Source organism: Ursus maritimus, unplaced genomic scaffold, assembly GCF_017311325.1.
Source record: "Ursus maritimus isolate PB19 unplaced genomic scaffold, ASM1731132v1 scaffold_4, whole genome shotgun sequence".
In the NCBI taxonomy this organism is placed as follows: domain Eukaryota; kingdom Metazoa; phylum Chordata; class Mammalia; order Carnivora; family Ursidae; genus Ursus; species Ursus maritimus.
The window spans coordinates 57343214-57369145 of NW_024426552.1; the positions used below are offsets into that span (position 1 = coordinate 57343214).

Here is a 25932-nt window from a genome sequence, read left to right on the forward strand (position 1 = left end):
GCGTCATCTTTCTCCTCCCATCCCTTACGACACTACTTGTGGGGCTTGACCGGTAGGCCCTGGCGCTAAATTCCGGATTTTTCCACCCCTCCCTCTTTTCTCCAATTTTAGCAAGATCAATCTTCCCCGGCCCGGTCCTGTTCTTCCGGTTGGTAGACTCCACAATGACCTTCAAACGCTGTCTCCTAATAGGATTTTATAAAGATGGTTCTTCTAAATGTAAAGAAATCTGTGGAAGACTCAAAATGAGACGGTTTTAAGACTAACGTAATTAACAATCGGCCAGATAACTTGGCTTCCGTCCAGCACGATCCAAGTTTCAACGTCACGTGATTGCCGGGGAGTAAGCCTGGGATTTTACCCGCGGGCCACTGTGGGCCAGAACGCCGCCGCCACTTCCGGTCCCTGGATCATAGCATAAACGTCACTTCCTTAGCAATGCACTTTAACCCATTTCACGCACGCCCTCTACATTACACTTTGCGACAATCTTTGTGTATTTTTTGTTTTTTCTCTGATTTCATCGCAAGAAAATTAATGTTCAAACCATTCGCGAAAATACAGGACCCTAAAATGCAGCACGCCTGCCTGGGGGCGGCAGGGCGGAGCTCGAGGTCACGTGACTGTCTAGGCCCGCCCCCCTCTGCAGCTGAAGACTTCCCCTCCCGCAGTGACAGAGCCTCTGGTCCTTGATCGGTAGTGTTTCTGCACCTCGCGCCCCGGCAGGTGAGCTGCGACCGGTAACCGGCAACTGGTGGGAATAGAAGGGGTGGGAAGAGGAAGAGAAGAGAAAGTGTGAACGGCGGCCTCCGTTGTCAGGGGCTTTCTCCCTGCTGTCACCCTGCGCTGGCTAGCAGCTCTTTTCTCCAGTTCTCTTGACCCTCGCTTCCCCCACTGTGGTCGCCCCAGTCACTTAGGGGTGAGACGTCCACCTTTCCTGGGGTTGGGGGTGAGTGCGGCCATTATGGTTCCCTATTTGGAGTCTTTGGGGCTTCGGGTAGTGGGTTTGGTTCAGCCATTTCTCAGGGTCTGCAGTAGTCTCCAGGTATTATTCCCCAAAGCTCATTCTTTTGCAGAGGCCCTGCTCGGTCTTTATCTTCAGCCTTGGGCTGGGAAGCTGGGAGGTAGGAAAAACCCTGGAGGCAGAGGCGTCTCCGGTGAGACAGGCTTGGGAGAGAATGTCACTGATGTGGCCCTCACTGCGGAGTCACTGTAAAGCTTGCTCCGAATGTGCTTTCTCAGTAATTCTGAGTTTTTAATCTGACATCCCTGTGTGAGGGGTTCTGTAGATGTTCACATAATTTGGTTGGGCCTGGAAGGGTAAAAGCAGGCTTTTACCTTTCTCTTCTCTGATTTTATGGTGCAGGAAGGGAGAAAACAGTTGAAAGAATAAAGATACACTAGCTTCAAAACAGGAGGTGTTGGTAATGCGACAGTCTCAATTGAATGGGGAGGCGTTGAGAGATGATGGTGTTGCGGTTTCGTGCTCTGCAGGAGACCCAGACTAGCTTATGGAAAAGTGGGTTTCCCCCACAGGGAAGTATTCTTAAGAAACTGGTGGGGCTGGAAATATAATGGAACCAAATGTATTTGACCTTAAATTTAGAGGTAAGAAGGTTAAGTAAAGATATCGCTTACTTCTTATTTTCTGCCTTTGACATTCTCTTTTGTCGTGTCTACCAGAAATCCTGTTAATTGCTGTTCCCAATTAATTCCTTGACCAGTGGTGAATTTATATTAAGAAGCACTTATATTCCTCCTTAGCCTTCCCTATTTGTATAACTCCGAGTGACTTCTTCAGATTTTGATGAATAGTGTCTTGTGAAAATACAGAAATTATTTTGCTTAGGTTTTTGCCCAACCTGATGCACTCCCATTTCATATGTAATGTAGTAACCAATGTTTTGACCCTAAACAAGGTGCTTTAGGGAAGAGTGTTTTTCAGTTTGGGGTTAAACTCTTTTATTTACACTGCAAACTCAGAAAGTCCCCTGGTTCTTTTAAATTGAAAGGCCTTACAGAAATTACAGATTTGATTTTTAAAATTTAAATTACAGTTTTTTAAATTCTGAAAAGTCATGTTCTTTGTTAAACCTTATAGTTTTATAGCCAATGTAATAAAAGAATCCATTAGAAAGATGGCCGAAAAGTGAAGAAGATGGAATCTTTATCTTTGAGTCACGGATGTCACAGATTTGTTTTTGTGTTCTGTATCATCCAAATTCTCTACAATAAACTGATTTTGTTAAGGGGAACAAAAGGTTAAAATTCTAGTGTAATATTAATTTAATAAAATATTTTTTATACTAAGTTCAAGATTAAAAAAAAAACTGATCTATTGATGCTCTTTGCTAGAAAACATAACTTTAAAAATGTTTCTTGCTTTCCCTAAGTAATAAGACCACTACCCTGAATTTATAGTTTTGGCATTTTGTGCTATTGTCCTACTCTACTGGCATGGTTATGTAGCCATGCCTGCTACCAAAATAAATATAGTTTCATCCATTAGTTTGCTCCAGAGTGAAGTTCTCTGATCTCTAGAGGAAAGAAAAACATAAGCAGTGTTGCTTCATTGGCCAGGTGACATTCCACCAAATAGGACACATTTTTTAAAAGCCCTGGAAGTCCAAACCAGTCCTGTCTGGGTGAGACCAAAGTAGGAAAGAGAAAAACCAGCTGAAGAGCATTGAGTACTAGAGGGGAAGATGTCAATATGAAGGAGGTTGTGAATGAGTCTGCAGTTTTACTTCACAATTTCCCCAATTTTAGGGAACTCTGCCCACTAATGAAATTAACAGCAGGAANNNNTGGTGACTAAATTGCTGTTAAAGTTGAGTGCGAAAAAGAGCTTTAACATTATGCATAATTCATGCACAAACAAGTGGTTTGAAGCTAGGAAGCCATTTCTGAAACTAGCTTTTTTTTTTTTTTTAAAGAATTTATTTATTTATTTATTTTAGAGGTAAAGCTGGGGTAGGAGTGGAGGGGGAGGACTAAACAGACTCCACGCTTGAGCGCAGGGCGGAGGCTTGGGGCTTGATCCCACAGCCCTGAGATCATGACTCCACCCGAGATCAAGAGTCAGATGCTTAACCAACTGAGCCATCCAGGTGCCCCTGAAGCCAGCTTTTTATCAGTTTACGAGTATTACATGGAGAAACCGTAACATTCATTAGGGAATTTTGCTGTAGTCCCAACAGTAAATGACCCACAAGAGTTTTTGTGTTAAGGTCCCTGACACTGCTTGTGGGCTTACTCTGAGGTCTTCCTTAACATTTCTCTGCCTGGGTTATCAGCACCACCAAGAATGCTTTGTCCCCCTATTGACAGAACTAGCCCCTCAGTCCTATAGCACACACACTATTTTCTGTTCTTCACTTCTACCACATTTTATTTGATTACTGTTGGCTGGGCTGTTCCTTAGTAAACCATAAAGCTCCTAGGAGTTCAAGGATGGTGTCTCTACTCTTGTGTCTTCAGAACCAGGATGCTGAAGTACTTGATGAGTCTTCAGTAAATTTTATTTATTTTTTTATTGAATGAATGTTTGACAGTTAGACAGGAAGGTTAAACTAGTTTTAAACCTCTTAAAAATCATAGATCCTTCTAAGGATCTGTACTAGGTATTGTTTTCAAATATAAATTGGTAATAATAACCATCCAAATCATGATCAGAAGAATAGACAGAAACATCAGACAGACTTTAGTAATGCAGTGACCAACTTATTTTCACACCATACATGTTTACTAGTAGGTATGGTTATTGTCCAAATATGAAAGGGAAGGGAAGAAGAGTGAGTTGTCCTTAAAAATGTGGCTCTGTATAGGCTACAAGTGATGTAGCACTAGAGCGAAAATCAGAGGGTGATGGTTCAGCCTTGCTACTTTAGTTACATGCTTTTTAGAGTAAAGTTGGGAGTGGAGGCTTAGGATTTGATACTTGAGAATCTTTCTCCCACGAGTATCTTAAGTTCAGGTGAGATAAGCCCTAGATAATCTATGTGAACGTATTTTAAAAACTAAGTGATATATAAATGTAAAGCAATATAATGTAGACTTTATGAGAATAGATTTCCCAGTTATACAGACCTGGGTTCAGGTTCTGACCCTACGACTTATTTAGGCTGTGTGACCTTGGACAGTTTACTTAATCTAAGCTTAAATGTTCTCATATTTCAATTTATCCCATAGGTGCTATTAAATTAGACTATGAATACAGGGAGCCTAGTACATTGTAAGTTTTTGTTAGCTTTACTCATATCTGGTTTGGTTTTATATACTGTATTTTTAAAAAAGATTTTGTTTATTTAAGACAGAGAAAGAGCATGCGCACACGCGCGCTGAAGCAGAGGGGCGGGGCAGAAGCAGACTGCTGAGCAGGCAGCCCAATGCGGGGCTCCAACCCAGGGTCCTGAGGTCATCACCTGAGCTGAAGGCAGTCGCTTAACCGACGGAGCCTTCAGGCACCTCCTGTATACTGTATTTTTAAAGGAGACTTAAGTCATCCTATAAAATGAGGAACAGGTTTGGGGTGTAGAGAAATGAATAGAATTTGAAATGAGGCTATTACCAAAAAATAGAGGAACTAGAAAAATGTACTTATAGCAGAGATTCTAAAACAGATTTATCAATAGAAGCTGAGAAATATCAACAAATTCCCATTATTTTGGCAACTGCAGTGACTTAATATTTTTTATATAGATTTTTCCAAAGCTTATGATTGTTAATATGTAGAATCAATTTAAGGAGTAGTTCTTCTGTTTCTAAATTTTTATCCTTACAGTGGGTTATAGAAATATATTAAAATTGTGCAGAGCTATAGAGCAGGAACTTTTGAGTATATGCTTATGTTTACAATTTTTGCATTTTATTTTACATGTCTTTAATTTTTGTCCTCATATGAAGTAGATGGGAATGTAGAGAATATGACAGGGACATGAACTGGAGTAAAAAAATTTTCTTCTAAATTGATGATTCACAAAGATTAGTGGTTTTATATTGGAAAATACCAGTAAATTAAACAATAATTGAAGTATAGTTATCATGAGTTAATGTTTCACCTTAATCCTGAAAAATTTATTACTCATTTATTCTAAGGAAAGATTTTTATGGGGAGATTAATGAATTTAATGTCAACTTTTATATTTTGGTGAAGTAAATTGTGGTCTGTGTTTTCCATTTAATTTCCTTCTGTAGAGACTTTAAAAGTTTTACAATTCTCTTTTTTCCTCTTGTGAAACGAAAGTGACTGGTTTGTATAAGTGTATTTTATGCATATAGTATATACATATTGTATATATAGTAAATACATATATATATACATATATGTTTTTGTGTGTATTTATAAAGATGACTGGAATGGATGTATATTTTCATAGTATAAGTATAGATTCTTCTTTTTACTTAAATTATCAAAGGTATTTTTAGAATTAGTTAACTACTGTGAATAAAATTATATATGACTAATTTATTTTAAACTCCCCTTTATTTTTGTTCGTAGTTAGCTCTATTTAATAAATTTTACAACCGTGATTAGCCTGTTTTTAAAAATTGGTATTCAGGTATTTTTGGATCTGACCTGTGCTATTTTTTTGGTTTCAAAAAATTTTGAATCAAAAAGTTTTGAATCTTAATGCTGTCTATAAAAACTATTGTTCTTTTGGTGATATACCTTTTTAAAAATTATACCTACAACATGTCATGTTTTGTTTCTTTTCTGAAAGATAATTAAGCATATTTCATTGACAATAAAATGGATAATGCCTGATGTGATCCAGAAGAGCTCCAGATGTGTTTGAGCAATGAAAAACAACCAGACTTCGTGTTTTGTTTTAGTTATTTCTTTAATTTTTTAAAAAGGAGTGTTTGTTTAAAAGTAAAATGGAGAAGACTAATTTGGGAAATACTTATAAAACTGAAGAAAGAGCATGATTAAAAAAACTATGTCACAGTGATTATATATTCATATTGGAAAAGTTGGAAGGAAATGCATCAAAATAAGTGATTATCCCTGGATTAGGAGATTAAAGAAAGATTTAGAATTTATTACTCTTCCTTTTGTGTATGTGAATTTCCACCATCAGTAGTCATTGCTTTGGGCAGCAAAATTTTTTTTAAATTTGATATGGAGAATTAAGACATTTAAATAATGATTTCTTCTTAATTATCTGAATATCTTAAGTGAAAATGTTTCAATTTATCCAGATAACTAAATAAATTATTTAATTTTATCAGTGCAGATGTATTTTTAGGCTTATGTAAGCACAGCAAAATTTTAAAAGCAGAAGTAAATCCCAGCATATAAAGGAATCTAATACATGACAAAGCTCTATTTCAATCCATTCAGAGAAAATGGCACATATATAGTAAATGTAACCAATACAACTTGACTGTCTCAAAGAAAATAAAATTGAGCTGCTGCTTTGCAGCACAGGCACAAAATAATTTCAGAGGGATTAAAAGCTTAAATGTAAACAGTAAAATACTTAAAACATTAATCCCCTGGATTTTCTTTGTACATACAGACTAGATGTAGTAGTTTTCAATGGCAAAGATAAAGGACAAAAGTCAGTTTGGAAAAAAAGTGTTTGAAATATGTATAACAAATAAAGAGTTAATATATGTAAAAACTAGTACATATTAAGAGTACATGCAATAGAAACATAGATAAACGTGTGACCAGAACATCATAGAAGAGAAATCCAGACATTCAACAAACATAAAAAAAAAAGACAAAACCTCACTAGTAATTGATACGCTAACAGTGAAATACTCTTCTGACTAGCAAAAATAAAGTGGTAAACCTACTGCTAGTAGGGATCCGCGGTAAAGGATTTTCTCATAGGATGCTAGTGGGGATGTGAATTGTTACAGTTTTTTTTAGTAAACAATCAGGCAGTGTCTGTTAATACTGAATATATATATTTTTCCATCCAGCCGTCCCATTCTGTGGGATCTTAGAAATAAAGACAAGGTAGGGGTGCCTGGGCGGCTCAGTCAGTTAAGCATCTGCCTTCGGCTCAGGTCATGATCCCTCGGTCCTGGGATTGAGTCCCTTGTCAGGCTCCCTGCTCAGTGGGGAGCCTGCTTCTCCCTCTCCCTCTTCCCTTCCTCCCGCTCATATGCTCTCTCTCAAATAAATAAATAAAATCTTTTAAAAAAGAAAGAAAAAAAGAAAGACAAGCAAGCATTTACGTGAATGTTGATTGCAGCAATGTTTTATAGTAACAAAAACCTGGGAATAAAGGGAATAGCTGTCAATAGGAGTATTGTATAAATCATGGCATAGGCATATCATGGAATATTTTTGAAGTTATTAAAAAAATAGGAGTTAAAGCTATACTGATGAGTGGAAAGGATCTCCATCATGTACCTTAAGTGACAAAGGCAAAGTTAGAGAAATGTATGTAATGAGATCCCATTTTTGTAAAACAGTTGAGAAAACACTTTGAGTTTTGTATGTGCTTAAACAGTTGTTAACATTGGAAGGAGGAAATAAGCAAAAGAAAAAAGAAGGAAAGAAAAAAAGAGTACCCCCACAATAACATGTGCATGTTAAACTGTTTACGCATGTCTGTACAAGATCAATTGCAGGAAAAGATGTTTAGTGGTCATGTCAGAATGGTTGGATGGGCATTTCAGATTTTTACTTTTGTCCTTAACGCTTTTCTGTATTATTGTGTTTTTATTTTTACAATGAACATAGTGTTTCTGTAATTACAAAAAACAAAACCATTGACATTTAAAAAATAAACATTCTAATAGGGCAAAGAAGGAATTAATAAGGAGGAAAATACCACTTGAAATGACCAGAAATGGCAATTACCTGAAATATTTTTTGATTTATTTATTCTCATGGTTAAGGGGAAAGTGTATAAATTGTCCTGATAACTCCATAAGTTCTCCTTAATTTTGTATGTGTGGTAACCATTGTGTACCCAATAAGAAGTTGTCATTAAAAATGTGCAGGGAGGGGCGCCTGGGTGGCACAGTCGTTAAGCGTCTGCCTTCGGCTCAGGGCATGATCCCGGCGTTCTGGGATCAAGCCCCACATCAGGCTTCTCCGCTGGGAGCCTGCTTCTTCCTCTCCCACTCCTCCTGCTTGTGTTCCCTCTCTCACTGGCTGTCTCTCTCTGTTAAATAAAATCTTTAAAAAAATATATGTTTAAAAAAAAATGTGCAGGGAAATGCCAGACATTACCAGATTGGGTTGTAAATATACTCTTTATTTTTGCTGTGGATATTAAATTTTCCAGAAATTCTTTATGCCTGGGAGATACAGAGCATATTGCACAAATATGGGGTATATCATCTGACTTAATCATATGACAAAATCAGAATAAGGAAAAGTCCACATTTGAGTTTTAGTCAATAGAAAAAACCCAAAAAATGAAATACGGGAGTAACTCTCCTTAGGAAAGCTTCCAATAAAATTTTATATATATATACACATATATATGTGTATATATATATATATATATTTTTTTTTAAGTAAGCTCTACGGCCAACGTGGGGCTTGAACTCATGACTCTGAGATAAGAGTCACATGCTCTACCCACTGAGCCAGCCAAGCGCCCCTCAAATAAGAATGTCTTTAAAGAGGCAAAATTGAAAGTATTGACAATTATTTAATACTTTATTTCAGTCCTTTTAAGAGGCTGAAGTTAATACATCGTTCAAGGCTATGATAGAAAATGGCAGGGACGGCTGAGTGGCTCAGTCTGCCTTTGGCTACGGTCATGATCCCAGGGTCCTGGGATGGAGCCCTGCATCAGGCTCCCTGTTCAGCGGGGAGTCTGCTTCTCCCTTTCCCCCTCTGCAAGTGTGCTCTCTCAATCTCTGTCAAATAAATAAATAAAATCTTAAAAAAAAAAAAAAGAAAATGGCAGATGCTTTAGAGTTGGATTTGTTGTATGTTTAAAGCACCTGTATTTGTTTCTCATGTTCATCTTTTTTGTTTTTCTCTTTTCATTACCAATATTATTAACTTAATAGCATATATGTTCTTTATCACAAACCATACAAATTTCTTTTTGAAAAGAATTGAGATATATGTAAATAATAAGTAATTTTCAAATAATATTGAGAGACAACATAGCAAGGAGGTTAAGGGCATAAGTACTGGAGACAGACTGAGTCACATCCTGGCTCTGCTACTTCCTAGCAGTGTGACTTTGGGGGAAGTTGCTTTTATCTTTCTGCATTTTTCTCAGTTTTAAGATAGAGATAATAAGAGTATTTATTTTGTTAAGTGTTGTGAGGATTAAATGAATTATATAAGAAAAGTAATTAGATAACTATTGGAACGAAAGATCTGTGTAAATATTTGCCATTATTATTTAGTTACCATGCTCTTTTGTTCAGTTAGATATATGTAGTAATTTTATTATGTGGCTTAATTATTTTAGCACTCATTCAATCATTCAATAATATTTTTAATCAAGTTGAATGGATAATACATGTACAAATGCAGTAAAAACTATGAACTTATATATGTGTATTTTCTCCTCTCCCAATCCTTATTTTTTTTTTCACAAAGGTAGTACTGCTTCACATTGTTCTGGACATTACATTTTTCACTTAACAATGTTATCTGGGAGATTTTTCCACATTTGTACAGTTAAAACTACATCATTCTTTTAAATAATAGTCTAGTATTCAGTTGTACTAATGTATCATCATCATCATATGTAACATTTATTGAGAGTTTACTACTGATCCAGACACTTTTCTTGATGTTTTAGTTGTATTCATTCATGGAAGCCTTACAGAAACCTTATGAAATAGGTACTGTATTTATCCCCATTTAATAAATGAAGCAAATTAGGCATGGGGTGGTTAAATGCCTAACAATGTCACACAGCTCATAATAGGACTCAGGATTTGAATCCAGGGCATCTCTTTCCAGAGTCTATCTTAATACTGCTGAGTATTACCAGCCGTTTTTACTATGACAAGTTATTTAACTAGTCTCCATAGTAATGGACGTTCCCAGACTTTTGCTATAAGAAACAGGCTATAATATTTTGATAATAGGACATTTTGTATACATTAAGGAAATTCCTGGGAATGGAAGAACTGAGTCAAAGGATATGTACATTTTGAAATTTGGTGGGTATGGCCAAATTACTTTCCAATTTAGCAATGCACAGAAGTTTAGATTTGTGCTTAAATCTGCCAAATCATTTAGCTTGAGTCTTTGGGAAGCTGAGTAGCTAAATGCCTTGAACATTTCTAGCATCCCTGAATTACGAGTGATCTACCATCTTGTGATAGCATAGACTACCCATCATATCTACTCAATGGAACAATGTCACTATAAGAACGAAGTATGACATTTAGACTTCTTGTTACTTTCAAATAATGGTAAGTTTTCACGTTATGATTCGAAGTGTTGCTTATGTGATTTATGCATTGAAATGCTATAAATTGAAGTTTGAATGTGTACCATTGAAAGAGCAAAATGCTACAATTGTCAATGTATATTATTAAAAGAATAAAATGCTACGATTGTTAATAATTGTGAAAGTTGCCAATTTTATGTACTAAAACAATAATGTAAGTGCTTTCAAATAAATAGGGAATCAGATTGCCAATTAATAAGACCACTGAGAGTGTGATACCTAAATGTATGAATAATTATGTATTTTCTTGTGACAAATGGGTTTTCAGTTATCTGTAAGTCCTGGTCTTAGGTAATGCAGAATTAGGCAGTGGGAGGTTTTACTCAGCTGAGGTGCAACATCCACGAATTGTTTTAAATATACTTCTCCTCACTGTCCTCTGTCTCATTTGTTTCAAGAAAGGGAAAAAATTATCATTAATTCAAAAGCAGGCTGACACACACCAAATTCTTTAATGGGATACAAAGCAGACACTTACAGTACAGAATCTGCTCAGGTCCCAGCCTCGTGTACCTACAGTGCTCGAACATACCTACAGTACTAGAATGCAGATTTATGGTACTTGCTATTGTTCAGCGGGATGTGAGTGTGTGTGTGTTTAAATATGATCTCATCCTCACCCAAAGATACTGTTGGATAACGAGGGTGGGGGAAATACCTATAAAGAGGCAGAGATAAACAGGCTCTCAGTTCTTTATTGTGAACTATTTCTACTTCAAATTAGAGCAGTATAAAACAATAGACAGTAACTCTCCCTCTTATCTTTATCCTCCAAATGAGTCATTGAACCATAGCAACTTTGATATCCAAAATATTAGAGCTTAGCCTGTGTCTTGGAAGACAAACCTTTCTATATCTCATATGTCAAAAATTCATTCAAGATAGAGTTAAGATTTTCCCAAATCTTCATCCAAGATACTGCTTTAAGTCCTGTTCTAAAAACATAGACGAGTAAGTACTTTGAAGGCATATCTGACTTCTGTATTCCTGAGCTGTTAAGTATTCCCAGGCTTTGCTGAGCTTGACAATATTGAAGTGTGCTCATACAGCCTTATCAGGAGCCACATCAATTCATTCTAAACAGACAGAAACTTGATTGGCTGTTTTCCATGGTTCCTCCTGTGATTCTCCTGGGGTTAAGATTCTCTTATGAGTTTCATAAACCGTGTTGTCTTTTATAACTATTAGTCGACAAGTAAAAGCAAAAATGAATGTGATATATACTGTGTAAGCATTTATGCCCTATAGGAGTCATATTGCTAATATTTTGTGCTTTTGAAATAGTTTTATTGAGTATAATTGACATAATTGCACATATTTAAAGTGTACAGTTTGATGTTTTGATGTATGTATACACCTGTGAAACGATCACTGCAATCAGTATAGTGAACATGTCATCACCTCCAAAAGGTTTTTTCTCATGCTGCCTTGTGATTCCTTCCTTCCATACCTCCCCACTACCCATTTCCAAGCAACCATTGATCTTTTTTCTGTCCCTGTAGGTTAGTTTGCATTTTCTAGAATTTTACCTAAATAGAACCTTTTTTTTTTTTTTTGGTCTGCCTTTTACTTAGCATAATTATTTTGGGATTCTTCCAGGTTTTAAGCATTTCAGTGTTTAATTTTTTTCATTGCTGAGTATTATTCTGTTTTGTAACTGTACCACGATTTGTTTATCCATTCATCTATTGATAGATATTAGGGTTGTCTTTCCAGGTTTTGGCTGTTATGAATAAAGCTGCTATAAACATCCATATAAAAGTCTTTGGACATTAAGTTTTCATTTTTTTAAAATTGTTTTTATTTTAAGGTATTTTTTAAAGATCTTACTATTTTTTTTTTTAAAGATTTTATTTATTTATTCAACAGAGATAGAGACAGCCAGCGAGAGAGGAAACACAAGCAGGGGGAGTGGGAGAGGAAGAAGCAGGCTCATAGCAGAGGAGCCTGATGTGGGGCTCGATCCCATAACACCGGGATAACGCCCTGAGCCGAAGGCAGACGCTTAACCACTGTGCCACCCAGGCGCGCCAAGATCTTACTATTTCTAAGTAATCTCTACACCCACTGTGGGGCTTGAACTAATAACCCCAAGATCACAAGTCTTGTGCTCTACCAACTGAGCCAGCTAGGTGCCCCCATATGCTTTCATTTCTTATGGGTAAATACCAAGGAGTAGATTGGCTGGATCATATGTGGGTGTATGTTTAACTTTTTAAGAAACTGCCAAATTGTTTTTCAAAATGCTTGTATCATTTTACATTCCTGCCACCAGTATATGATAGTTCTTGTTCTATATCCTCACCATTTCCTATGGTCTTTTTAATTTTAGCCATTCTATTGTGTGTGGAGTGGCATTTTATTTTGCTTTTAATTTGCATCTTTCTAATGATGTTAAGCATCTTTCATGTAGTTATTTACCATCCATATATTTTCTTTGGTGAAGTATATGTTCAAACCCTTTGCTCATCATTTTAATTGTTTTTTTTTAATCCAGTGTGGGGAGTTTTAAAATATATTCTAGATATGTCCTTTATTACATTTATGCTTTGCAATTATTTTTGCCCAGTCTGGGACTTGGCTTTTTTTCTAACAATATTTTGAAGAGCAAAAGTTTGTAATTTTCATGAAGTACAATTTATCAATTTGTTCTTTTATGGATTGTGTTTTGAGTATTCTATCTAATAAATCTACCTAGTCCAAGATCACAAAGGAAGTTTTATGGTTTTAGGTTTTACATTTAGGTATACCATCCATTTTTAGTTTATTTTTGTATATGCTACAAGGTGTGGATTGAAGTACCTTTTTTTTTTTTTTTTGCATTTGCATATAGACTTGTTCTACCACTTATTAAAAAACTAACTTTCTCCACTGAATTGCCTTTGCACTTTTGTCAAAAGTCAGTTGTCCACTTATATCTGTATTATATAGCCCTTTTGAGCTAATAAATGTTTATAAAATTTTAAATAATAATACCAGGAAGAATAGAGATTTTATCTATTCTTTGTAGAATGATTTGGTGTTCCAGCAATCATAATCAAAATAGCCATTAAAATTTCAAGATTTTCAACTTCTAACAAAAGTTTTTACATTAGAAGATCATTCTGTGATGATGGTATTTGGTTTTAGCTTTGGCCTCAGCTAAATACTGGCTTTTTTAGATCTTGGCCATTGGGCATTAGGCCAAAATGTGTATTTAGTGCACTTCAAAGATGGTGTATCAGTTTTCACTCGGCAATGAATGAGCGTGCTTATATCCCACACAGCCTTTGCCAGTATTGTCACTGAGCGATATTGTAATTCTCTACTATGTGTCAGTGTGCTTTACTATGTAATTGGGGTACTCAACGAATGAAACAGGTATAGTCCCTGTTTCCCTGGCATTTGCAGTCTGGCAGTGGAGACAGACATTGAACAACTCTGTTCACAGATTTGTAATTACAGTGGTAGCAAGTATGACAAAGGAGCACTATTGAAGACTGCATGGAATACTAGGCAAACCATTAGAAATGCAGCTTCTTGCCCTCTGAATTGGAAGTGTCTGTGAACTTTTGATTGAAGTCATACCTTTAAGTCCATGTTGTGAAGTGTTTTCTCACCTATACTAGGCAGCATTCTTTCCCACTTCTTTGCACACTTTATCCTTTAAGTCATATTTTCATTGCAGAGATTTTATGAACTCCTGAGTTGAAGGTGAACCTGTTTATGGTGATGCTTCTTTTAACATTGGGTTAATGTGTCTTTGTACACTTTGTAAACCTATCTCTTCTGTTCCATCCATGAAATAAATGGCAGGACAGATCCATTTGAATACATAAATATCACTTTATAATACAAATGTAATAGCATTTTCACTGCAACACTGTTGGTGCTGACTCTTCTATATACATTGTTCTCAGATATGTGTATTGCTTATATTTGGCCATGTTGGCTGTTTGTGGTATGTTTGCTTGGCTAAACAATCCAGAAAATTTCTCCTTAATTAACATTTCAAAGAGTGATACGGTAATTGTAGGCAGTTTTCAAGAGAGGTTTCTTATTATTTTGAGCAGTGGCCTTTTTTTTTAAGTAGTTGAAAAATTTCTAGGTTGATTACTTTTAAAGGGGATAGTTCTCATACATGACTGCTGACATTTTTTTAAATTGGTACGATCACTTCAGCCACAGTTTATCTGAGACAACCTATCCAAAAGCCAAACAGCCATTGCAGTGCTCAGAGGCCACGAAGGTTGAGGATCCTCTCAGAAGAGAATTTGCTAAGGACAGTGCTTGGTACTGTGAACTTGGACTTGCGGACTATTTAACACAAGAAATTTCATTATTATTAAATACACTGGGGTTTGGGGGAAGACTGTAAGATTTCAGATAAACTAACTTCAGTTTGTCATTAGATCTTAAAGATATTTCTAGTTTTTCACTTTTGCAGTGTTTAACACATATGTAAATAAATCCTTATCCATATGTCAAATATATTCCCAGAGGTACAATTTATAATCAGAGGGTTTGAACATTTATTTTAAGGGCCTTGTTGCATATTGCCAGATTGCTTTCTGTATTTCTTGAAAATAATAAACCCAAATTGACCTTTCCTTGATGGTTATAGGTCATTCTTATGACCCTTAATTCACAGTCTCTTTCATTATCTACTTTTTATTTATTCTTGGAGTATAGCTCTCTAATAATTTGGTGTTTTGTTACTTTAAATCTGTAGTAATCTAAAATATTAGGTAATAATTTTTAATTGTGCATAAATTGAGTCAAGACAATATGAAGGTCTCTTGAAACATGTAGAAACTTAAAGACAGTCATTTTAGCAGTTTAGAAATCTGTTTTTCTATTTCTTAGCCTTGGTTCTAATGACGATTGACAAGTCTGACCTCCTTCTGTATAAATATTATTGTCCTGTATTCAGTTCTGATAACGGTTTATTATTGTTTCTAGGAAATACGTTTTTTTCCCCCCACATTTTAACAACTGTGAAATTAATGCCTGTCCTGAAATTTCTGGAGTGTAATAGAAGAGTATGTTATAATTGATGGTATCTTAGATTAGATGAAATATGGCATTACTTCTAGGTAGGAGTGTGTATGTAAGAATTGCTCTTATGAGACATCAGCATAAAGAGTATCATTATGGATCCTTAGTTGTTTGCCTTACCTCGGCTTCCGCTAGTCAGTAAGTTAAAATCAATAAAAGTATACTAGCAAGTGTAAAAAACAGAAATAGCAAAAAGTGGGAAGCTGTCTTGGTACCCAGTAAGGAGAATTATTAGGTAAGCTATGGTATCCCTTTAATGAAATATTTTACAGTTTAAGATGATACTTATGAATAACAATATGTGAGAATAGATTACAGTATTGATTATAAGTATGTCAAAAACTGTGAGGAAATAAGTCAACATTTAAGTGATGAGACTTGGAGTATATTTTTTTTTAAGATTTTATTTGTCAGAGAAAGACAGAGGCAGGCAGAGGGAGAAGCAGGCTCCCTGCTGAGCAAGGAGCCCTATGTAGGACTTGATCCCAGGACCCTGAGATCATGACCTGAGCTGAAGGCAGACACTTAACCAACCACCTTTGAGTATGTTAAAAATTGTAAGACTGTTGCTTTTGAAAATAAATTTTAAAGAAAAATATGTAATAAATGCTTATTTTCTTTACTATTTATATCATTTGGCTCTCTTGGCTTTTATATCCTAGATAAATTTAGGATATAAATCAAGGGACTTTCCTCAGGGACTCATTTTTTTCAACCTGAAATCGAGAAAATGTTCTAAAAATTCACAAAAAGTCAAATGGGATATTAAGGTCAGGTTCACCAGAACTTTTTTACACTCTAGTTTAAGTTTTATCTAAGAAGTAAGAAAAATAAGAGGAATTTCTCACTCAGGTACTATTTATATAGCTTCATTGTTCCAAATTTATGACAGTCTATTAACCAAGTTTCCACTACTATTCCCTGTTATTAACAGTAACAGAATTGGGTGTTTTCATTAATATTCTTATTTGCTCCAAAGATGTTCATTTTCCACTTAGATGTGCCCATTTATTTTGCACTTCATTGCCCTTCTCTCTTCTCTTCTTTCTTTCTTTCTTTCTTTCTTTCTTTCTTTCTTTCTTTCTTTCTTTCCTATTATCAGTTGGTTAGGTTTGTATTATAAAGCTAGGCACTAGTAAAATATGGCATTATGCACTGTTCCTTAAGAATCTTAATTTTGGGGGACACATGGGTGGCTCAGTCATTTAAGCATCCAACTCTTGATTCTTGCTCAGGTCACAATCTTGGGATGGTGGAATCGAGCCCTGCACTGGGCTCCGTGCTCAGAGAGGAGTCTGTTTCTCTCTCTTGTTCTCTCCCTCTATCCCTCCCTACCCCTACCTCAAATAAATATATAAGTCTTTAAAAAAAAATCTTAGTTTTTTAAGAGATGGATATTTTAGGAGCAGTCAATTCTTGGTCTACTACTTATTCTTTAGTTTGTGAATAATCTGTCACCTTTTTTTCATCTCCCTTTTGCCTGCATATTAATCTTTAACCTTTGTAATTCTAGTATAGAGTCAGTTACTAATGAAAAACAGGCAACTTTGGTTTTAAAAAAGAAAAGGTAATAGAGCTGTTGGCTGAAATAGGTCTTTTGAATTATTTGTTGTAAAATGCCTACATGTTAAAACCAGACTAAATCTGGTCTTCACCACTCTGTAGCTGTGTCGTCTTGAGTGGGTGACTTAAGTCTCAAAACCTATTTCCTAGTCAAACACCACTAATGTCATAAGGCTGTTAAGTATGTGCCCATTTTTTAACATAATGCCTGGAGTGTAAATATGTGTGTAATGAATAGTTGATATTATCTATTTTCATTTTCAGACATTTTTATCAAATTACTGCTGTGCAAGGTACTTTGCTGTGTGTAGGGAGAGGCCAAAAAATAATAAACATGCTCCTTGAAAGCAGGGATACTGAAGTATATTCATATAATAGCTTACCATTGATCATAGGCTTCTAGCCTATAAATTCAAACATAGAACTTATAGAGTAAATACAGTATTTTGTTTTTTTTAACTAAAGCTTTGGACTATCACACTCTATAGTACAATTTTATTTATAAAAATTTGAAGTGAAAGGAATCTAATTGCTAATTTCTAGAAATGCTATAAAAATTGTTTGTGGGCGGGGCACCTTGGTGGCTCAGTCATTAAGCATCTGCCTTCGGCTCTGGTCATGATCCAAGGTCCTGGGATCGAGCCCCGCATCTGGCTTCCTGCTCAGCAGGAAGCCTGCTTCTTCCTTTCCCACGCCCCCTGCTTGTGTTCCCTCTCTCGCTGTCTCTGTCTGTCAAATAAATAAATAAATAAAATCTTTAAAAAAAAAAAATTGTTTGCTGGCAAGCCTGTCAGTAAACGTATAGGTATGTAGCTGATAGTTTGAATTCTATTCCCCACTTAAGTGTCCACCTTAGCTTTTATATTTACTATTTCTTTTACAAGAATGCCTTTATTTTGATAAATGGAGGGGTGTAGTATGCATGTCCTCAAAAAGTTTTATTCCAATAGGAGTAAATTTTTCCTGATTCTGTTAGTCCGGTTTGCCATCTGTGATTTTTCTGTACTTCTCTACACTTTGGTTCCCAATTTTGTCTGCATGTTTCCTTATTGTCCATCTCAGTAATTTTTGTAAGCTATTTAAGTAGTGACCTTATGTTTGCCTTTATTCTTAACTTTTTGGTCTATCCATTCTTATCTATCTATCTATCTATCTATCTATCTATCTATCTATCTTTTTATTTAAGTAGGCTCCATGCCGAGGATGGAGCTCAATGCAGAGCTTGAACTCATGACCTTGAAATCAAGACCTGAGCTGAAATCAAGAGTGGATGCTTAACCGACTGAGCCACGCAGGGGCCCCCATTCTCCTTTTTTTAAATAGCAATATGAAATATGTATAATATAAAAATATTTATTCTTGAAACGTTTTCTTTTCTTCTTAGATTGGTTAATTTAGTAGACCAGTAAAAGCAACAGGGACCCAAATGCAAAGTGGCCTGTCTGCTTAGATTAGCGCCCTACAAGGTCCCAGGTTGGCTGTACATCTCGTGCAGATGAGCACATCGCAAGGGGAAAAACGTGTTTCTCATGGCCTGTATCTTTTAAAAGAGCAAAGAAATTAGGGGCGCCTGGGTGGCTCAGTTGGTTAAGCGTCTGCCTTCAGCTCAGGCCCTGATCCCAGGGTCCTGGGACCAAGTCCTGCATCGGGCTCCCTGCTCAGGGGTGAGTCTGTTTCTCCCTCTGCCTGCCACTCCACCTGGCTTGTGCTCTCTTTCTCGCTCCCTCTCTCAAAAAAAATTTAAAATCTTAAAAAAATAAAAGAGCAAAGAAATTATTTCCACAAGCTTTCCAACGGACTTTGCCTTACCTCTTTACTGGTCACAACATCATTATATGCTCATTTCCAAGCCAGTTATTCTCAAAGAAACTAGAATTACCTTGATGGGCTTACCAAAATTGGAGCCAACTTAGGGTTTTGTTGGCAAGATAAAAATAGAAACTAGTTAAGCATAGTCATCTGCTGCATAAACGTTTCTAATGGAGTTGCTGGGTGGGTAGATTAAATAAAATGAGTAGGAAAGTGTTTCACAAAATGATGTAGTACTGTACTCTATAAATACTAGGTAGTGTTATTAGCTGGAATTCTACTTCTTTTATAACTTTTGACTAACCATAAGAATATCAAACAGATTTATGATGCCCTTTTCTAAGAAGGTAAACTGTGTACAAAATGAAGTATTAAGTGCCCCAGGATTTTATATGTAAATAATATTGTCCTGGAACCTTGGTATATAGCTCTTACATAACACCTCATACTTGCCCCCCAGGAACCCCTATTATTTCTGGAATGATGAAATTACTATACAGTGCACCAACCAGTAGCAATTTAGAGAGGACCTTGTAAAATGGAAGAAACAGAATTGGGCCTCTGGTGTTGTGATTTGCTACTGCAGTGTTCCGCAGCGTGGAGAAGAGACTGCTGACTCATTAGAGCAGATGGTTGCCTGTGCTAACTTTCTGGATTTTTCCCCTTCTACAGCAGGGTTTTGTTTTAAATTTTTTATAGATATGGGTGGAAAACCCTACAACTTGTCACTGTAGGAATTTTAGTTGTAAATTGCATTTACTTTTTATCCTCAAAGTAGAAATCAAACAAGTAAAGGCAAAGTTTTTATATAATCATTGAGTTGATTTCTCTGGGTGCAGCTATGTATGCCACATTGTTTTGAAGTTTTTTAAAGTAGGTATCATGCTTTTTTTAAATGATGGAAAGCAACAAGAATAAGTGTATATTGTAATAGGAAGGAGTTAATAAATAGCATATAAAACTTAATGTAGCATGAAATCATATGTTACTTTGGATATTATGGAGATTTGGGATAAGATTAACTTACAGTGTAATGTAACTTGCAATATGATTTGCTTATTTCAAGTTAAAATGTTTTGGGATGTTGTTGTCTTATACATCTTTAAAAGCCTGTGCTTTTTCACGTAGAGGCATAAGCATTAAATAATGAAACGGAAGATTTTAGTGTGGAGTATTTTTATTTTCACTATTTTCATACATAACAATGAAGGGTGATTAATGGATACAAAGTAGTATGTTGTGTGACCGTGCTTATCAAACTGCTATGTGCTTAGTCTTTTTCTGTGATTAAGTCAATATAAGTCTATCTAACAAATAGTTTTTATTTTACCTGTGGGAAGGAAGCAATTTCATATTTATCTTTTAAAACAGATACTATATATAATAGAGTGCAAAACTTACTTGGATTAAGAGAATGTACAAGAGCATACACAGAAATTTTTCTGGGGGGTACCTGGGTGTCTCAGTTCATTAAGTGTCCAACTCTTGATTTTGGCTTAGGTCATGATCTCAGCATCTTGAGATGGAGCTCTGCATTGGACTCAGTGCTGAACGTGGAGCCTGCTTAAGATTCTGTCTCTCCCTCTCTCTGTGTGTCTCCCCTGTGCCCCCCTCACTCGAGTGTGTGCATTCTCTCTCGCTTGCTAAAAAATGAAGTTTCCCTGCTTATAGTAGACTGCTGTAACATCCTGTTCTCTGTCAAGATTGGGAGGAGATAGAGGGGTATTTATTCACTGTTTACTTGTTTTTCTCCTACTGAGGTGCTTTGGTAAAAAATATTTGGAAGTACAATGGGAACCCTTATCTCAGTGCTGTGAGAATTGAAAATTTAATGTTCAAAAAAGCTCATTACCTTGGACCAGTCTATGGAAGTTTCTTAAAGTGTTTTTGAAGTATTAAGAAGTTGGAGCCAAAAACTTCCGGACCTGCAAAACATATTTTCCAACTCTATCAGAAAAAGTACTTCAGAAGTTAAATAAACTCTTAATTGGGACTTCTTTTCCTATAACTACTGATGGTGGGTTCTATCTAAGTTATATGTTGAAGGACAAAAAGTGAGTTCCTGGACGAAACTAAGGCTTTGGTTGTATGGGAACCTGACCTCTACGTTAGTTGCTTGACTTAGCCCAAGCATTGTCCTAAGTGCCCTACTTTCTAAAGCCACTTTTGTATTTCTTTCCTCCTTTGCAGAATAACTAGTTATAAGATAACTAAGAAAACAGGCCAAAGATCGTTGTGGTTCAAGTGTGAGTCTAAGTTTCATTATCCAGGGAGCAATTATTCACTTTATTCATTATTTGAGCATTTTGGGTTCTCTGGAATCAGATGCCAAGAGTCTATTGTATAAGATGTTTGCTGGGGATCAACACATGTGAAGGGAAGGGGGCAGACGCCGAATTGCGCACAGAAGAAGTTGAAATGCAATTCAGGTCTGGAAAAGCCTTAGCTGACCCTGTGGGGAGATCTGAAGTGAGTAGTAACTTGTGAAAACATCCTACATCCTGTTGACATGGCTGGGTCTTTATACCTGCGCTTTGCTCGGTCACCAGGTGCAGGTGGCCCGCGAAGGATGTGAAGGTGGGCCAGGCAGCTCTCTGCATCTGAGGCCAACCCTGGGGTGACAGCTGCTGGCTATCTGCTGATGACATTTTCTGTCCTTTTTTGAAGGGGAATCTGGATGTTGCATCTCCCTGTCTAATTTGATAACACTGTTGCCCTGAGGCAGAGACTGCTGTCCTTCCTACCGGATAGGATTGTTTAGATGCAAATGTTAGAAATCAGCCTAGTTAATTGAGGCAGAGAGTGCAGGGCTTAATGAGCAGAGGCATTGGAGTCAGACTGCTGAGATTCAAACCCCACCTGTAAAGCTTGCCAATTTTGTGATCTTGGGCAGTTACTTAAATCTCCATTTCTTGGGTTTCTCATTTGTAAAATGAAAGTGGTATTAGTGGGTATGAAGTTATTAAGTAACTATTCACTGAGTACTTATTTTCTTTGCCCAGGCACTATTTTCTTTGCCCTCGTGAAACTTGAATTGTAGGGAGTGACACATGTAATAAAAAAGTGAATTAAAAAGAATTATGTTCTTTCACGTAGTTAGTTATAAGTGCTATGAAGAAAAGCAGGGTAAGAGCATTGAGTATAACAATGGGATCGGGGGACTATTTATGGGAGTGAGGAAACACTTTCCAGGCAGGAGCACACCAAGCAGAAGGGTCTGAGTTGCTGGAGCTGAGATTAAAATTTAACTGTGTTAAAACATATAAAATGGACAAAAGTCCTGAAAATTTTTTCATTTTATATTTTAAAAACTCAGTTTTAAAAGTTTTAAAAACTTTTCATAATTTTCTTATTTTGTCCTGAAAGATAGCTGGTTTGGGGATGTATTTAACCACTTCTGTGCATGTAACACAATGGTGTAGAAGAAGCTAAGTTACACATAATCATTTTCATATATTTCTCCTCTTAACATTGACTTTTTAAAAAGTAGAATCATCTTGATTTGCTATATAAGAATATTAATCAGATGAATGCAGGTTTGTGGATCTGGTAAAAGTATCTCTAAATTTATAGAATTATTATTTAGGCTCTTAATTCTCTTACTAGTTTGATGTCACTGTTTCTAACGTCTGTTGTCTTTGGCATAAATTAAATAATATATGCCTAAAAATAATACAGTTAAAAACTATAGAATCATTAGTTTCCATGGTGGCTAGGATTATTCAGCTGAGTGATAAATCCACAAGGCAGCTGAATCACGAATAACCCCTTTGATTTCCACTAATCATTGCTCATACATTTAGAGGTTCTCACTGTTGTTTTAAAGGGAACGTATATAAATACTTATTTTTAAAAATCAGAACAGATACCTGTATTGCCTTCTGAACTCTCTCCAGAATACCTTCATGAACCCTGGAAGATTTGAATCATCTATGAAGAAGCTCTACTCTAATGTCTCCTTGTTCATCCTTCAAGACTTTGCTTACCCTTTTCTAAATCATTCCTGTCCTGCCCAAGTCCAGGTTTGATGCCTTTGTTTTGTGCTCTTCCAGATCAGCCTGACAGCTCCTATGAGAGTATGTGTCACTTGTTATAACTACCTATTTGCCTTTTTATCCCACCAGGCCAGAAGTTCCTTGGGGGAGAGATTGTATCTTACTACTCCATTATATTTTATATTTTCAACCTGTAACACACAGCACCTGGCACATCCTGGATGCCTAAAATCTACCTAGTTTTAGAAAATAAAGTTACGGTAAAATACACTTAGTAGCTAAGAAAAAAACTAGCCAAGTGACTAGATTTTGTTCAAGTAAAAGGAAGGTAGGAATATACTAGGTGCTTTTTAGAAATTAGGCAAGATAAGCTTGTATTAACAATACATTTAGTAGTCATTGCTTTTACTTTTCTGTTAGGCTTACTTTTACCTAAAAGTAAAAGTTACCATGCAACAACCCCATTAGATTTTACAGATGAAACTGAGGTTCAAAAGTTTGAAAGAATTTGATTTGCCTGAGGATATAATTTATAAATTCAAACTTAATCTGTCTGACTCAAAACCTTGTTTCAATAAAAAGAAGCAGCCAGGACAGATGAAATGGTACTCTTCAGTTCTTACTTGTATAACATTTAGAATACTATTTTTTATATTATTTGCTCCCCTTTAAAAGAAACATTGAGGGGCACCTGGGTGGCTCAGTTGGTTGAGCACCTAACTCTTGATTTTGGCTCATGTCATGATCCTCTGGGTTGGGTCATAGGATCAGGCTGCACGGTTAGCGCAGAGTCTGCTTGTCCCTCTCCCACTGCTCCCCCCCCCGCCCCTCCCCGCTTCATATACTCTGTCTCTCAAATAAATAAAATCTTTAAAAATAAATAAATAAGACAAGCATTGATATTATGAAATCCTTCCAGAAAAGAGTAGCCTTGGGAGAGAAAGATCTGAAATTTTTTTTTGAGAGTTAAAGGCACTACAGAGAATTTCCTTGGGAGAGGGACATCCTCTGTGTGGCCACAGCAGTTGGAAGAAATAGGGCCAGAGGGTAGAAGCGATGGGGAAGTAGATTTATGAGGGATATAAGACACTAAGAGGAGATCTTTAAAAAACAGAATGGCTTTTTCAACATTGAAGCCCTGCTTAAATAGTGGTATTACTGATGAAATTCTTATAAGCATTTTACATTTCACAAGGAACGTTCAACAATTTGTAATTCAGTCGCAACTCTGGGATGGGTATTAGCATTATTCCTACTTTTCAGATTGAAGGTACAAAGAGATGATTTGTCCAGATCCTCCTGCATCATGTCACTGGTAGAACCAGGGTGTTCAAAGTTTGCTGACTCAAAATTTCATGCTGTTTCCACTTTGATAGGCAGGTGACCATGTATCATGTAGGAAATACCCGTATTTGAGGAAGAGGTTAGACTGTTATTATCACGTTGTCTTCTGACTTTGAAAATCTCTTTTTCTGAAGATTAAAATTTGAACTTATTTGTTTGTTCACTACTTCTTTGAAGACTTTGCCCAGCCCATTTCCCAAATAAATGTTTGTCTTTAAACTTTGTTTTTTTCTTATTATCTAAGTGGTTTCTAGAAAAATTTGTTCTTTTTATAGTCCAGTCATTTGCAGTTCCATACCTGCTTACTTAGCAGTCCCTTCTACTGCATCTTTAGGAAGCCGGAAAATCCTAGTAAACCAATTTCCCCTTTTCTTTACTTCTTCCCTCAACTGCCCTTCTTCCAATTTAATTTTCCTGTTGAGAACACAAAAATCTTTTGTCTCTTTTATTGTGACACTTGTGACTGTGATATGTGGTTTATTTTTTTCTTTCTAATTCAATTCCATTGTTTCCAGTGGATTTAAGTATACTCCAACTTTTATCAATAAATTACCAGCCTTGGTAGTCTCTACCTTATCACCAAGGCCATCTTTAAGTTCTTGGTACTTTTCTTGACCCTTTTATCATATTCTTCTTACTTTCAAGTCTCCTCTATCTCCATGTGGTTTCCATCTCTGTTTTCACTCATACTTGTTTCTTTAATTACTTGGTTCTTTCTTGGTAGACTTATCTACCATTCTCCTTCTGAAGAGCATCAAGCCAGAACTCCACTGTTAATGACTTCATTGTTACACTCTCCTCCCCAATTCTTTGATATCTTGGTTAATGGATTATAGATTGTGCCCTGTGGAGTATATGGTTCCATAGTGATCCTTCAGTGGCTCCAGAAAGACAAAAACACTACTCAACCCTGCCTGAATTAATCCCCAAATCTCAGGTTTGTTTTTCCTTTTTCTTTCTGTATTCTATCTGGACTCAACTTAGCCTCAGAACTTACTTTCCACCTACCTGTTCGCCTTACCTCATCCATATTGGTTTGCACTTCTCCCACATCTGAATCAATTTCTCCTCTGCTCCCAGTGTGTTGTTATTTTGGAAGGCAGCTGTGCTTACCATTATACTGCTAATGCCCAGTGTGTTGTAATTTTGAACACTAAAGTCATTTTGCTTTATAGTACATTTGTTTAAAGCCAGTGAAAACTCCTTTATTCACAATCTTTATTCCCTAAGTTCAACACAGTGCCTTTTCAAGGTAGGAGCTCAATAAACATTTAATAAGTTGAATTCCATTGACATTCAAGCCATAACTATTTCCAGAGCTTTTCAGCTTCTCAGCTTGCCTGCATTCCCTCCCCTGCTTAAATCTGTTAGTTGAATTAAACATCATCCTTCTCATAACAGTTTCCCCTTGGTTGTTTCCTATTGTTTATAGGCTTAAAGTCCACTTGGTATTCATTTCAAGACCCACACATTAGTCTCTCTACCTTTGCATCCTTATTTTTTGCTGTTGCCTTAGTATAAACCTTTTACTCCAGTCAGACTGATCTGTTAACTGTTCCTGCAAATTTTATTTCCATTCTTTTGTTCTTGTTATTTCCCCCACCTGGAATGCCTTTGCTGTCCTCCTTAGTTTGTGCTAATTCTACCTCACCTTCAAGAAGTCTTCCCTAAACATTCTAATCTTTGTACTTCTGGTAAATAAGTGTGTATTATTTGGTACTCAATTACTTATCGATCTGTTACCCTTACTTTATGGTTGTTTGGGGACATTATTAGCTTTT

At 36.2% G+C, this 25932-nt stretch overlaps 1 protein-coding gene across 1 annotated transcript in view; it reads left to right on the forward strand.

Moving 5' to 3' along the window:
- Positions 1-627: 627 nt before the first annotated feature.
- Positions 628-25932, forward strand: part of ATP6V1A (ATPase H+ transporting V1 subunit A) — a 57006-nt gene continuing 31701 nt past the window's right edge. Inside the window, exon 1 of the mRNA XM_008708237.2 lies at positions 628-726. The gene's annotated coding sequence lies outside the window, so the exon portion shown is untranslated. The remainder of the gene's footprint in view (positions 727-25932) is intronic.